Source organism: Microplitis mediator, chromosome 6 (genome assembly GCF_029852145.1).
Source record: "Microplitis mediator isolate UGA2020A chromosome 6, iyMicMedi2.1, whole genome shotgun sequence".
Lineage (NCBI taxonomy): Eukaryota > Metazoa > Arthropoda > Insecta > Hymenoptera > Braconidae > Microplitis > Microplitis mediator.
Genome location: NC_079974.1, coordinates 12,094,472 through 12,108,029, shown reverse-complemented (window position 1 = coordinate 12,108,029; position 13,558 = coordinate 12,094,472). Strand labels below are relative to the sequence as shown.

General features: G+C 36.4%; 1 protein-coding gene across 1 annotated transcript in view; it reads left to right on the top strand.

The window, feature by feature from the left end:
• LOC130670166 (uncharacterized) overlaps window positions 1-13,282 on the top strand; it is a 53,411-nt gene extending 40,129 nt beyond the window's left edge. Inside the window, exon 13 of the transcript XR_008990322.1 lies at window positions 13,063-13,282. The gene's annotated coding sequence lies outside the window, so the exon portion shown is untranslated. The remainder of the gene's footprint in view (window positions 1-13,062) is intronic.
• Window positions 13,283-13,558: the final 276 nt, after the last annotated feature.

The following is a 13,558-nucleotide window of genomic DNA, read 5'->3' as shown; positions in this document are numbered from 1 at the left end:
GATATTGCCAACTCCTTGCAAAGGTATATTGCATGGCTGAGAGATGAGACTGCAAGTGCGAACAGCAGCTTGAGAAATCAGAGTAAGTTCTGATCCAGGATCAATAAGAACTCTGATACGATGAGACGAGCCTGATTTATGAGAGATGAGAGCTTGTGCGGTTGCCAACAGCACTGACGGTCGAGATGTCACATGCTTGTGATCTGGAGCACGGCTGATGGCAGATGAGATGAAAGCTGCTGCTTGAGAAGTGCAAAATTGTTATTGCTGAGATGTTTGCTGCTGAGCTTCGGGATGAGATGCAGGTGGTGATGAGACTTGCTGCGTTTCAGCAGCTGCTGCAGGTGGCTTCTTGGTGAGCCTCATGAGACGAGAACAGTGCAGCATTGAGTGGTGAGGTTCGTCGCACTCCTTGCAGCGACGACGGTTTTTAGATTGACAATTTTCAAAACTGTGGTCGCCAAGACAGTTTCGACAGAGGTGAGAATGTGCTGCTAAATGGAATCGTTCATCCGGAGACATTGCCTGATATCTCGGGCAGCCGACAATGAAATGATTTCCCTCATAGCAATGACAATAGTCTGATTTGAAAGAGAGCGTGCTTTTTGGCAGTGCTGGATGAGACTGAGACGTGTTTGATTGAGATCTTGGCGGGTGAGATTGCTGGTTTCTGGCTGGTGGATGAGACTGCGTGTGCGTTTGATGAGACTGAGACTGCCCTGGCTGAGATTGTTGAGACTGAGGCGCTGTTGTCACGTGTACGTGAGCCGATGAGATACGAGGTTTTGTTCCCAGGTGGCTGCGTGAATCATGAGATGGCTTGCGTGTTGAGACACCACCCTCCATGGCTTCACGAGCTCTGGCGCGACCGGTGAGGAATGTACGAAGGTCCTCGTAGCTTGGAAACTCCGTTGAAGTGCCTAAATGGACTTCCCAAGCTTCACGTAATGAGAGGTCGAGCTTTTGTACGATGAGATGAACCAGGTTTTGGTCCCAGTGCTCTGTGGGCGATCCCAGAGCCTTGAGAGCTTGCACTGCCTCGTTGGCAGTGTTAACCCTTAACGGCCACACGGGGTGATTAGTAACCCCAGGCTTAAAAAAAGTGGGATTAGAAGTCTTAAACCTTTCAAATAAATACAATAAACGCCATCTGCCGGTGACAGACATGTTTGAGATGTGACTTCACTACATAGAAAGCCAAAGAAATGCACAGTGGCGTTGTGAGCGTTCGTTTTATCGGCCTGGGGTAACTAGTTACCCCAGTGTGGCCGCAACCGCAGTTCAGTAACAATATTTATTTTATTTTTATCTACTGGTAGAGCACTCGGCGCGATACCGAATTGGTCTGGGTTCGATTCCCAGTTCGGGCTATCTATATTTTTCTCAATTTATCTATAAATTGTCTTATTGAGAGGTTTGCATGTTTAGGTTTCCACTATATTTAAATGGTGCTCTACCAAAATACATATTTATTATTCATATATATGTATTTTTAAGACAATAGAACGCAAAAGAAGTCAATTTCATGATTTGTAATTTTTTTCATTTTTCCTTCCAGTAATTTTGCAAAAGAAGTATATTTTTTGAAGAATTGGTAGATACTGTTATTTTTTTGTGGTAGTGGTATATATTGTGTGGACAACCCTAAAGTTTTAGTCGTTAATATTGCAAAATGGCGGAGTAGTGAATTTTTTTGCAAAAAAAGCCATTTTTTTAGAATTTTGACCTATATGACCAGTTTTTAGAACGCCATCTATAAATTAACCAAGTTCAACCATTAGAAATATTGAAGAACTCGTCAACGAACCTGACCCAATTAGTTAAAAGTCTCAAAAAAATTTACACATCTTGTCTGGCCGGGTTTTTCAGCGTGGGGTAATGAGTTACCCCATGTGGCTGTTATGAGGCCTGAGGGAGGTGTGGCCGTTAAGGGTAAATGATTGCGTTCAACTGCTTTGCAGAGTTGCTGTCAGCAGGTCGGATGCTGAACAGCTTGTCCAGCTGTGCTGAGATGAGAAGACGCTTGTTGTCATATTGTTGGACAACAGCGTCCCAAGCAGATGCAAACGAGTCCCCAGTGACTCTGATGTTTGCGATGAGACGGGCGGCATCATCCTCTAATGCCGATTTGAGGTGGTACATCTTCTCCACTGAAGTGAGAAATGTATTTTCGCCGATGAGAGACAAACAAGTCGTGGAAATGTTTCCAGTCTTGATATTTGCCTGAGAATTTTGGCACAGGGATAGTAGGGACATTAAGCCTACTTCCAGCTGGCACGATGAGACTTGAGTTGGCCAGGACACTACCTTGAGACGGTAATGCTGATTCCACCTCATGGATGCGATGGAGAAGAGCATCTTGAGCTCCTTGGAACAGTTTGAGAGCCTTCTCAAACGAACCGTCCGTGAAATATTTGTGTTCGACCGTCACGTCGGTCTTTGATGATAGTAATTTTTCCTGGTCTTCAGCAAATTTGCTCCAGTGCTGGGTGAGAAGATCCAACTTTGAGTTGGTTGCACGTAGTGAGAGATTGTCTACTATGCCGGCTTCTGCGGATGCCGCAACGGCGGTAAACACTGAGATCCGGTGCATCTGAAGCACAATTTTGTTAGCCACTGTCGCCATATCTGTAAAAGAGCTGAATGAGACACACAAGGAAAATGCAATGCTCAATTGAGCCTGAGAATGTTAATGAGACACAGAACAAACTGACAGTAAATTTCTGCTTGAGTATGAGATGCTGAGAACAGCTGCAGACTGGACGCAGATGAGAGACGCTGATGATGCGCTGCTGAATGAGAATTATTTTGTACACTAAACACTTCACATTAATTAATTTGCACTGTTGTGTCCCTTAATTAATTTCCACAAGTGCAGTATCACGTCCTGGGTACTCCGCAATGCACCTGTGTTGAAGTGAAAAATATGCACTAACCAAAAACGTCACTTTTAGTCACTGAGAATAGATTTAAATAAATTTATTCAACCAATTCACACGATCCGGCTCGAAAGACGAAAAAATGTTTAAATAAATAATATCTAATTAATTGTAAGATGCGAGGATGAGAGGATCTGGTGTGTGTAAATTGGCGGGTAGTGAATAAATTTATTTAACACTGAATTTGCATGTAATAACCACTATAAATATTTTATTTACAATATATACACTTTATGCTAATTATTTATGATGAGACTTGCGATTATATATTATTATTAATGTTTATTTAATGAGACTTAAACTCGCGATCAACACGTGGCCAAGATGGCGACTTGGTGGTAACTATGCCGGTACACGAGGTGAGACTAATTAAATGCAAAAAAACACTGAGATTATTTATGAGAGCAAAAATAATTATTGGAATAATTACTATGAATTATTACAAACAAAATGCACTGAGAGATTTACTGAGAAAGCAAATGATTTTTTAATAACAGAAAGATTTGATGAGAGCACGAGGCGTCTGCCATGAAATCACTGTAACTGAATGAGGGAGAGAGAGCGTTGAAAGAGTGAGAGAGACAGCGCATCCGTCTTCTTCATCCCCACTCCAGCGGTCTTTTGTATGAGAACGCGACTAGCGGAGCCGCCTATAGTAGATGACTGATCGGTAATGCGGGCGATAAAATATCGACGGTGAGAATGGAACAACCGAGCGCGGGAGATTTGAACACTTTCTAATACTACCAATCCTCTCTTAAATGGCCACGTTACATGGCTTAATCCTTTTTAATTTTCTTTTTTAACCGGGGAATGACAGTTGAGTTGATATTGTAGATGAAAATATTCCGAGTCAACAGAACTTCGGAAGTTGCATACAGTAACTCCGCAGGGGAAACATTCAACCTTATCTCCTTCACCGGTGTAGAAAAATCCACTTTTAGATAAGTCGTCAGATGTGATGTAGGGCACTGACCATCCTTGAAAACTGGCTAAGCGATCAGATTCTAAACTGTAAAGAGGATAACATGGTGTGGGTGATAAATTGGAATAATTAGTTATTAGTAAGTCTCTTATAGCCTTGATATCCAAATCAACAGATGCGTCTATGCATAGAATACTGTTCGGTGAAGCCATTGTTAGGACTGCTTGTACCAGTCTTGTTCTTGACATGAATTTTTTTTTTACTTCGTCTGGCAAAAGAAATTCTTACTAAATTGTGAGAGTTAGTTTTGATACGTATGATGATAATACAAAAAAATAAAGGAGCATAAAAACAATTGTGTATGAATTTTCAGAAATATCTTGTTGTGGTTTATGGTTGAAGACTATAATTCTTCATTACTACTGCTGCTATCTTCTTTAGGCGGAAATGTATTTGAATGAACCAATCGGTTTGGATGGATTATTTTTTCCTTTCGATTGTTTATTAATTTAATATTATTATCTGGCATCACTTCTATCATCTCATACGGTCCTTCGTAGGGAAGGTAAAGTTTTCCACTCTTTTTCCCTTTTAGTAAGAATACATAATCACCCGAGTGAAATTTTACTGCATTTATTTTTCGATCATAATATTTTTTTGACTTTTCCTTTGCTGCGATTAAATTTCCACGCACTAAATTTTGAACTTCATGGATTCGCGTTTTTAATTCCGCAATGAAGTTTTCATACGTTGGTAGCTGGTCCTCTTCTGATTAACTAGATGGTAACCTGGCAGGTCCTCCATATACTAATTGAAACGGTTGATAGCGTGTTCCTTCGTGGGTACTAGTGTTATAAGAGAATGTAGCTAACTCTAGCCATTCATCCCATTCTTCCTCTTGATTCGTGAATTGTTTCAAATATTCTACCCATGAATGATGAGACCTTCCCAATGAATCATTAGATTGTGGGTGGAATGCCGTAGTTCGGTATCTGTTTATTCTGAATATTCTCGCAAACTCGCGTATAAGTTGACTAAGAAGATTTGATCCTTGGTCGGTTAATATGGATTTAGGTAGTCCGTATACACAGATAACCCGTTTAGTGAAAGCCCTTACGATATCTTCAGATGTCGTCTTTTTAAGGGGAATAGCAACAACCAATTTCGTCAACAAATCCTGAACGGTTAGAATATACAAATTTCCATTTCTAATTCTTGTAAGAGGGCCAAAAATGTCTAATGCGACTTTATCGAAGGAATTTTCCGGGGTATCGGTTATTTGCATAGGTTGTTTTGTTTTAACTCGTTTTAATTTAGATAATTGACATGATAAACAATTTTGAATGTACTTCTGAATGTCGACCTTCATATCCTCCCAATAATAACGTAAACGTATCCGATTGTATGTCTTTGTGACCCCCTTATGCCCACCGATTGCCGATGCGTGCGCTTCTTCTAAAATCGCTTTTCGATTATTCCGATCAACGTATTCAACTACGCCTAAACAGACTACTAGAGTGGTTTCTAAGTGAGTAAAACAACCTCGTAGTATAGCTAATACTTGATTCCATGATTTACCGTTAATTATTCGCGATTTGGCTATACTTATAGCGCGCAGTTTCAATTTGTTTAACGTATTAAATAATGTTTTACGTATCCAACTCCAGCTTACAATTTCCCGCGAATTTAATATTATTACAACATGATGTCGCTTTCCTACACGAATTAATGTTGTACTTTTAGATTGTAATTTCTTATAACGCGGTAGTAACGATTTTTCATGCATTCTCCGAGAGCCTTGGTCACATGGTTCCCCCTTTTCGTTCAAAAAGTAAAGATAATTGATTTTTTGCAAATATATCTGATATCGAGTTTCTACTACTCGTCGTGGTGCTCCTGATCTGTTTCGATTCAAATCCGGTGGTTCATCCTCGTCGTCAATCATAAGATCATCCTCTTCATCGTCGTCTCCTAACTCTAGGTCCTCGAAGTTTTCTGAACCGCTATCATCATTGTTTTCCCAATGAAATAGTTGGCCCTTGGACTCTGACCTTAGTGTATTATTTACATTTGCATTTGCAAGTGCCCAGTCATCTGATTTTTCGTCATCCTCCGTTGAATCGGCATCTTTTATTTCCTTGGGTTCCTTTCGTGTGATCCTTGATTGTCTTCGTGTTCTTGTTGCAACAGGAGCACTGTATGATGTGGATGGTTGAGGTGCTTCCATTTCTTCGGCCGTGGCTCTTGCGGCTTGAGCTCTTGTTATAACCAATATTTGTGTTTTTAAATCTTCACTCAGCTCTTCCTCATCTTTGATTTCTTTAATTTGCAAGGATGGTGGATTTCTGGTGTAACGCTGGGGTACGTTATCCTGCACTTAGTGATGGAAGGGTGCAGTTTCGTGGGTCAAAGTTCGCCCCGCTAGCTCTTATGAAACTCTGACTTATTGAATTTACTTTAATAATGCCTTCGCAATAAATTAATTTACCCGAAGTGGCCTTACAATCCTAAACTAATACTAGTACTTCACCCAAATAAATTCCTTTTTGAAACTTGAGTCTTCCTACGTATCCTGTTTCAATTTCCGGATTCGCAACTCGAACGTAAAATCCCGATTTTGTGCGTGCAGGTACAACAATAGTTTCCTCACGCGCAAAATTTGTTCTATTCCCCTGTATTTTTAAACAACTTTGGGAATATAATACATCTATGTGATTATCCTTTAAAAATTTGGATCCTAAAATTCCGTTTCTTCTTATCGGAAATTCATTGGGAACTAAATGGAATGTAATCAGAATACCAAAAAACTCCGTTTCCATTTTTCCCAATGTAAAAACAAATTCCGCTGTGATACCCGTTAATTTTAGGATTTCACTGCGATCAATCCAGGTGGTTGGATTTATTTTCCCCTATTTAATTAAATTTAATTCACAACCAGTATCAATCATAAGTATAGCCGAGTCCAAAATTTCCGTAGCCGTTGTTTCTATAGTGGGGACCTCGCAATCATGACTAAGTCTGACTACTGCCACTGGAACATCTCGGTGTTCTCCTCCGATTCCATTTCCTTGGCAACTACCTGTAATACTGGACGCTCTGATCTTCCAACCTCCCGTGTCGCGCCCTGACGCGGGGGTGGTGTGCAGTTTCCCGACCTTTCTTCGTTAATACGAGCTTTTCCGTCGCTAGAAGGACCTGACGGTCTATCGGTAAACGCTTGATTGTAATTTTTTCTCTTTGCGCAGTCTGCCATAAAATGTCCCGGAGATTTACAGTAATAACAAATTTTCTTATCGATATTTCCATTTACCGGTTCTCGTGAAAATGATGGATTATTGAAAGCATTTCGAGAACTACTACCCATGTTACCATCGTTATTGCCATTTTACTGATTGTTATTTCGATAATTAGCAATATGTGAATTATCACGGTGATCGGTATTATTATCATTATAACGATTGTAATTGGGTTGATTATTATCCCTGTAACGATTGTTAAATCGACTATTAATTTGATCACTACCACGGAATCGGTTATTATTATTATTACTGTTACTGTTGTATCGGCTACCATTATTATCAATATTAGATGAAAAACGCTCTTGATTACTTTTATTACGATTAAACTCAAGTTGGTAGCAGGCTAGAGCACTATGGCCCGCCTTATTACAAATTTGACATACTATTGGTTGACCTTGTACGACTGTGACTCTTCTCCCCTCCCGATTATTTAGGACGTAATAAGTATACGCCCTATTTGAATAATTTATATCTCTTTTAGATGATATTTTTCCTCTGAGCAAATCCTTAGCACTTAATTCTTTTTCAATCGCTACCGCTTCAAATAATGTATTTTGGAAATTTTTATCTCTTGAAATTTTTTGCTCGATCTCGGGTTTAAGTCCTCTTATGAAACAATTTTTAAATTCGTTTCCGTATCTCGCTTTGTCCGCCTCAGGAAGTACTTGATCATTAGGTAATTGGGCTTGTATGACATCCAATATCTGGTTACCTAACTCGCGAGCTCGGTTAGTATACGATAGAGTACTTTCGTCATCGCGTTGAAATATTCTCCTCATTTCCCCTTGTAATTGATAAAGTGACTTTGGTGGCTCATATAATTCTTTAAGATGAGATAAAAACTCGTTAATAGTTCGAAATTGTATTCCTTGTATCGTTCTACGTGCTTCGCCACGTAATTTATTTCTTAACATAAAAACAAGATTTTGTTCATCGTTTGCTAGAATCATAGCATGGGCTTTGTTACAGCCATCGATAAAATGCGACAAGGGTATATTTTCACCGGTAAAATAAGGAACTACTTCCACGGTATATTTAATGGATGGTGACATTATGACATTTATAGGTTGCATATTAGGGGCTAATTTTCACGGTCTACGTTCGCAATTTCTCGATTTAAATCCGCGTTTTCCAGTTGTCCCGCTTCACGACGGCGATCTTCTTCCTCGCGACGCAACCGTTCCTCTTCGCGTTGACGATCCTCTTCCTTGCGACGTAACCGTTCCTTTTCGCGTTGCTGATTCTCTTCCTCGCGACGCAACCGTTCCTCTTCGCGTTGTCTACTTTCCTCTTCGTGACGCAATCAATCGAATTCTCTTTGTTTTTCCTCGAAATTTTGACGCGTTTGGTTTGTATCCGACCGAATATCTTTATCTAGTTTTGCGCCCGCACTTGGTAAGTTTAAGAATTTACGTTGATCCGATGTTAAATTTTTAGGGTCGATATTTTGCCAATCGAGATTATCTAATGATTTGCCTTGATCTTCACGGTGTTTACTACGTGATTTCGTATTATACTTATTTTCGTTGGGCATACTCGATCACTTTGGGCATTTCGAAAAATGATCCCACTTCTGACACCAAATTTTATAATTGTGTTACGTCCAAGATGACGAAAACACGTTTTTCAGTCCCTTAATTTCGAGTCAAAGCACTTAAGCCATTTACTCGGGTAGCGGGGACCTCGCTATTTAGTGTCCAGTATGTCAATATACGAAAATAGGATGTACGAGGTGAATGGACGTGTCTTATCACTAGATAAATGAACAATTAATTAACCTTACAGTTGGTTTATTCAATGTAACAATATGTCAGGATACAAGATTTGGCTGAGCTGGAGACCAGATTGTTGATTGGAATTCGACTCGAATGAAATTGTTGTTGGTTGAAATTCGATTCGAAATAAATTGTTGCTGGTTGAAATTCGATTTGGAATGAAATGTTGTCAGGTGGCTTGATGGTTGGTCACGGTTCTTGAATGTTGATAATTGTTGATGTAAATGAGCAAAGGAGTTTACTTATACTGGGTAATTGACAATCTGTCTGAATGTACTTTTTAAAATGACGAAATTTTATTTAAATGTGAATAATAAAATTTAAAGCAGCAATAATATTAAATAGAAATAATTTAATTATTTAAATTATTTGTAATATTGAATAAAAGAATTAAAAATCGAAATTATTTTTATTTGAAATGATTCTGTTTTAAATTGTATAAATTCTGAATTTAATATTGCAACGACTCGAGCAAGAAATAAAAATTTAATATTTACAATAATAAGATTTGACGAAATCAAGAGCTTGATAATTAATGGGCGCAGAGGACTAATTTGAGGCAGCTTTTATAGGCGCATTCCTAGGCAAGGGGTAACACGCGCGACCTTGATTTGATTTTTGTTACCAAAAACTAATGTTATTTGGAAGAGTTGAAGAATTGCGAGGCGTGGTGTGGACAAAGGCGTACGTAACCATTTCGGGTAGAAGCTTCTAGAACAATACCCATACCAAGAAGGATAAGCCCGTTCCCTATGTTATTAGATAGGGACTATTTTAATTTGTTAATTACGGATTATTAATTAGATTTAAAGCATAGGTGTTTATTGATTATTAATCTCTCTATTATTATCTTTCGATTGATTATAATTATTTCTTTCGATTGATTATAATTATTTCTTTTTATCACTATTGGTGTAGATGTTATTCGTATTTTTAATTATTCTGGGTTAATTATGAGGAAATTTTATATTATTCTTGGTTCAACTAATTAAGGTGGACATTCGGGCTAAGATGGTATTTTTAGTTTGTAATTATTTCAATTATTTATCGAGTTATTCAAGGTGGAAATTAGTGATATTTTCATATGTGTTAATGAGAAGCGAAGGGATACATCGCACGGAGGGGCGGTGGAAGATGGGTCGAGCAGCATGCATCGCTCTCAAGAGAGAGACTGTGAAAGCGCAAGCGTCAAATACAATAATTAGTTGGGTTATTAGAGACAGAAATTATATTCCTATATATGTGTTAGTGAAAGACAATACCCGGGAAAAAATGATCAGACCTGACCATGCCTGTTCATGTATGATCAGGCCTGAAATTAGACCTGATCATGCCTGTTCATTTATGATTAGGCCTGAAATTAGACATGATCAGGCCTGATCATACCTGTCCATGCCTGTTCATGTCTGAAGCGTTGAATACACTCAGGCCTGTTCATGCCTGTTCATGTCTGAAGCGTTAAATACAGTCAGGTCTGATCATGCCTGTTCATACCTGTCCATGCCTGGTCATGTCTGAAGCGTTAAATACGCTCATGCCTGATCATCCCTGTCCATGCCTGGTCATGTCTGTTCATGCCTGTTCATGTCTGAAGCGTTAAATACGCTCAGGCCTGATCATACCTGTCCATGCCTGGTCATATATGTTCATGTCTGTTCATGGCTGTTCATGTCTGCTCATAGATCTAAAATTTTGTTGACCAAGAATTTATCACGTATAAGATTTTTATTACTTGAAGTTCATACGAAACTTACTTTTCAACTAAATCTCTTAGGTCAGTGGGTAGCGAGTTACACTTTCGAGCGCAAGGTCCACGGTTCAAATCCTGCACACGCCCGAATTTTTTATTTTTTTAATTTTTATAGCAATAATTATATACATGTATAATTGAATATAGTTATACATAATTATATATAATTATACAGGGCCATTTTTTATATATAATTTTTTTACCCGGATGGGCATGAAAGACATGAACATACCTGATCAGACCTGCACATGCCTGATCAGGCCTGGTCGACATGGTCATTTTTCATGTCTGATCAGGCCTGAAGACTCGTGCCTGTTCATGTCTGATCAGGTCTGATCATTTTTTTCCCGGGTAGGAAGCGAAATAGTAGATTCCTTGCCCGAACTATACTGTTTAGCCAGTCGGTATATAAGTTTTTATTCTAATCTCGCGTTCTATTTTCGTTACCCGCTGGGTTATTATAATTCTCTCGTGTTGTTATAGATAGGTGGCTATGAGGTTTATTATCTGTAGGATGTTAAAATAATTATTATTATAGTTATATTTTCTATCGCGATATGTTATGGTTGTCCTATGATATGTAGTTCATTAGTGGTTAGCTTATTTATTTTCTCGCCAGTACGTTAGAATATTGCGTCTCCAAATTTTAATATGTATTTGTTATTTTATCTGGGGTATCGTGTTTCCTGTTTCACATCAACAGTCTCAACCATCATCTGGTCTTGGATATATAATATTTTTTTTATAGTTTTCCTTTTATTTATTAAATTTTAAGTTATTTCCGGAGTTTGATATGTTACGCCGTAACAGCATGCGCAAAGCGATTATTTACTGTCTCGCTTGCTCTTAGGCGTTTAGGTAGCTGTTGGTCAGGCACCTAAAATTTTAAATTTAAATGCATTACTTCTTGATAAAAAAATTTGTATGGTTGAAACAATTATACATTTTATGATATTGAAGAAATTTTCGAATTCATTAATTCGATAAATTAATAAAAATCACTAATCTATGGTTTTTCATGATTGTAATGAACTACATTTAAAATTGTTTTAACTTATTCTATATTTTAATCAAATTTATTTTTTTATTTAACTAATAAATAAATGATAATATTCATGAATTTTTCACTTATATTTATAATAATTATACTTGGGCAATAAAATAATTCCCATGAAAAAAATTTATAGAAATAACATATGTCAAAATATAAGAAAAACATATTTATCATATAAAAAAAATACATAAAAAATATATAAAATATGTATAAAAAATATATTTTAAATAGCTAGCTTTTGGCCGATTTTCGTATATATTTTATATATTTTAAATGTAATTTAAATGTTTTAAAAATATATAACTTAGAGTACATAAAAAAAATATATAATTATGGAAATATAAAAAAAATATTTCTTATATTTTTATTAAAATCATAAAACAATTTTTATTACAAACATATAAAAATTATATTTTTTGTATGTGTTATATTTCACTTTATCATTTATTTATTAGTTGAATAAAAAAAAAATTTAATTAAAATATAGAATAAGTTGAAACAATTTTATATGTTTATTCATTATAATCATGAAAAACCATAGATGAGTGGTTTTTATTAATTTATCGAATTAATGAATTCGAAAATTTCTTCAATATCATAAAATTTATAATTTTTTCAACCATACAAATTTTTTTATCGAGAAATAATGCATTTAAATTTAAAATTTTAGGTGCCTGACCAACAGCTGGGTACCATCAGAAAAGCCTAACAATAAAAGTGGCTAAAGAGCAATGTGGCTAAATGTAAACCGGTTAAAGGGAAGTTGGCTAAGTTATATATTGGAACCATAAGAAATGTACAAATTATTAATCACTCAACCAATCATTGTGGCTAAATGTTAACCGTAGCCAACCACAAATGTTATACATAGAAAAGCGGCAACATATTAAAGTGGCGACATATATTGTACAGACGTGAGCAGTAATGCCTGGGTTTTGAATTTTTAACTCTCATCTACTCTATGAAAGTATTAAGTTTAGGGCAAAATAATGTAATGGCAACACTGAGACCGGAATAAAGTGTGAACTTAGTCATGGCAAAGATGAATATATTTATGATGGTTAGTAGTGCAATGTTGTGACAGCTTGTAAACATTGGAATAGGTTATGGATTTAATTAAGACTTTTGAATTAAAACAAGTTTCAAAAAGCTCCCTTAAAAAATAAAATATCAGTCAAATTTATAAAAATCTATAAGAAAAAATTTTTCCCCTCTACACCTGTTATAGAAAATTTTTATTAAGAATTCATGATTTTTTAAATGTCTTCAGGTTTTACTTCGAAACCACTCGTGATAACAAAAAATTTTTTTCTGCTGTAGAATTAGTTAGACGAGGGCATGAGATGAGGCTAGCGGAAATTCAATTTTACCCAGAAGCTGAAGCAGCTAATATGAACAACATCAACTAACTGGACAAGTTTACCTGAAAAATGGAGACATGCTACGGACAGTCGATCATTCTTGATGGATAAATACAATTTTTTTAATTTTCATAATTAATTAAATTGTAAAAAATAACCTATTAAATGAAATTCACAGTAATAAATATTCAAGCTCCAAATTTTATTGAAGTAGATTTTTGTTTTTAATTATAAAAATAAAACTTTCATGGTAAATGGAAACATTAAAGTTTATTACGTTTATTCTTTAAATTACGTTTTTTACTTTAATTACATTTAATTTGAAGACCAAAGTCATATATAAATTATAATAATTAAAATGTAACGAAAAACTTAAACTTAACAAAAACTTCTATATTGAAGGAGAGCTATTACTACATAAAAAAAAAATATTTATCCATAATTATCAATATGGT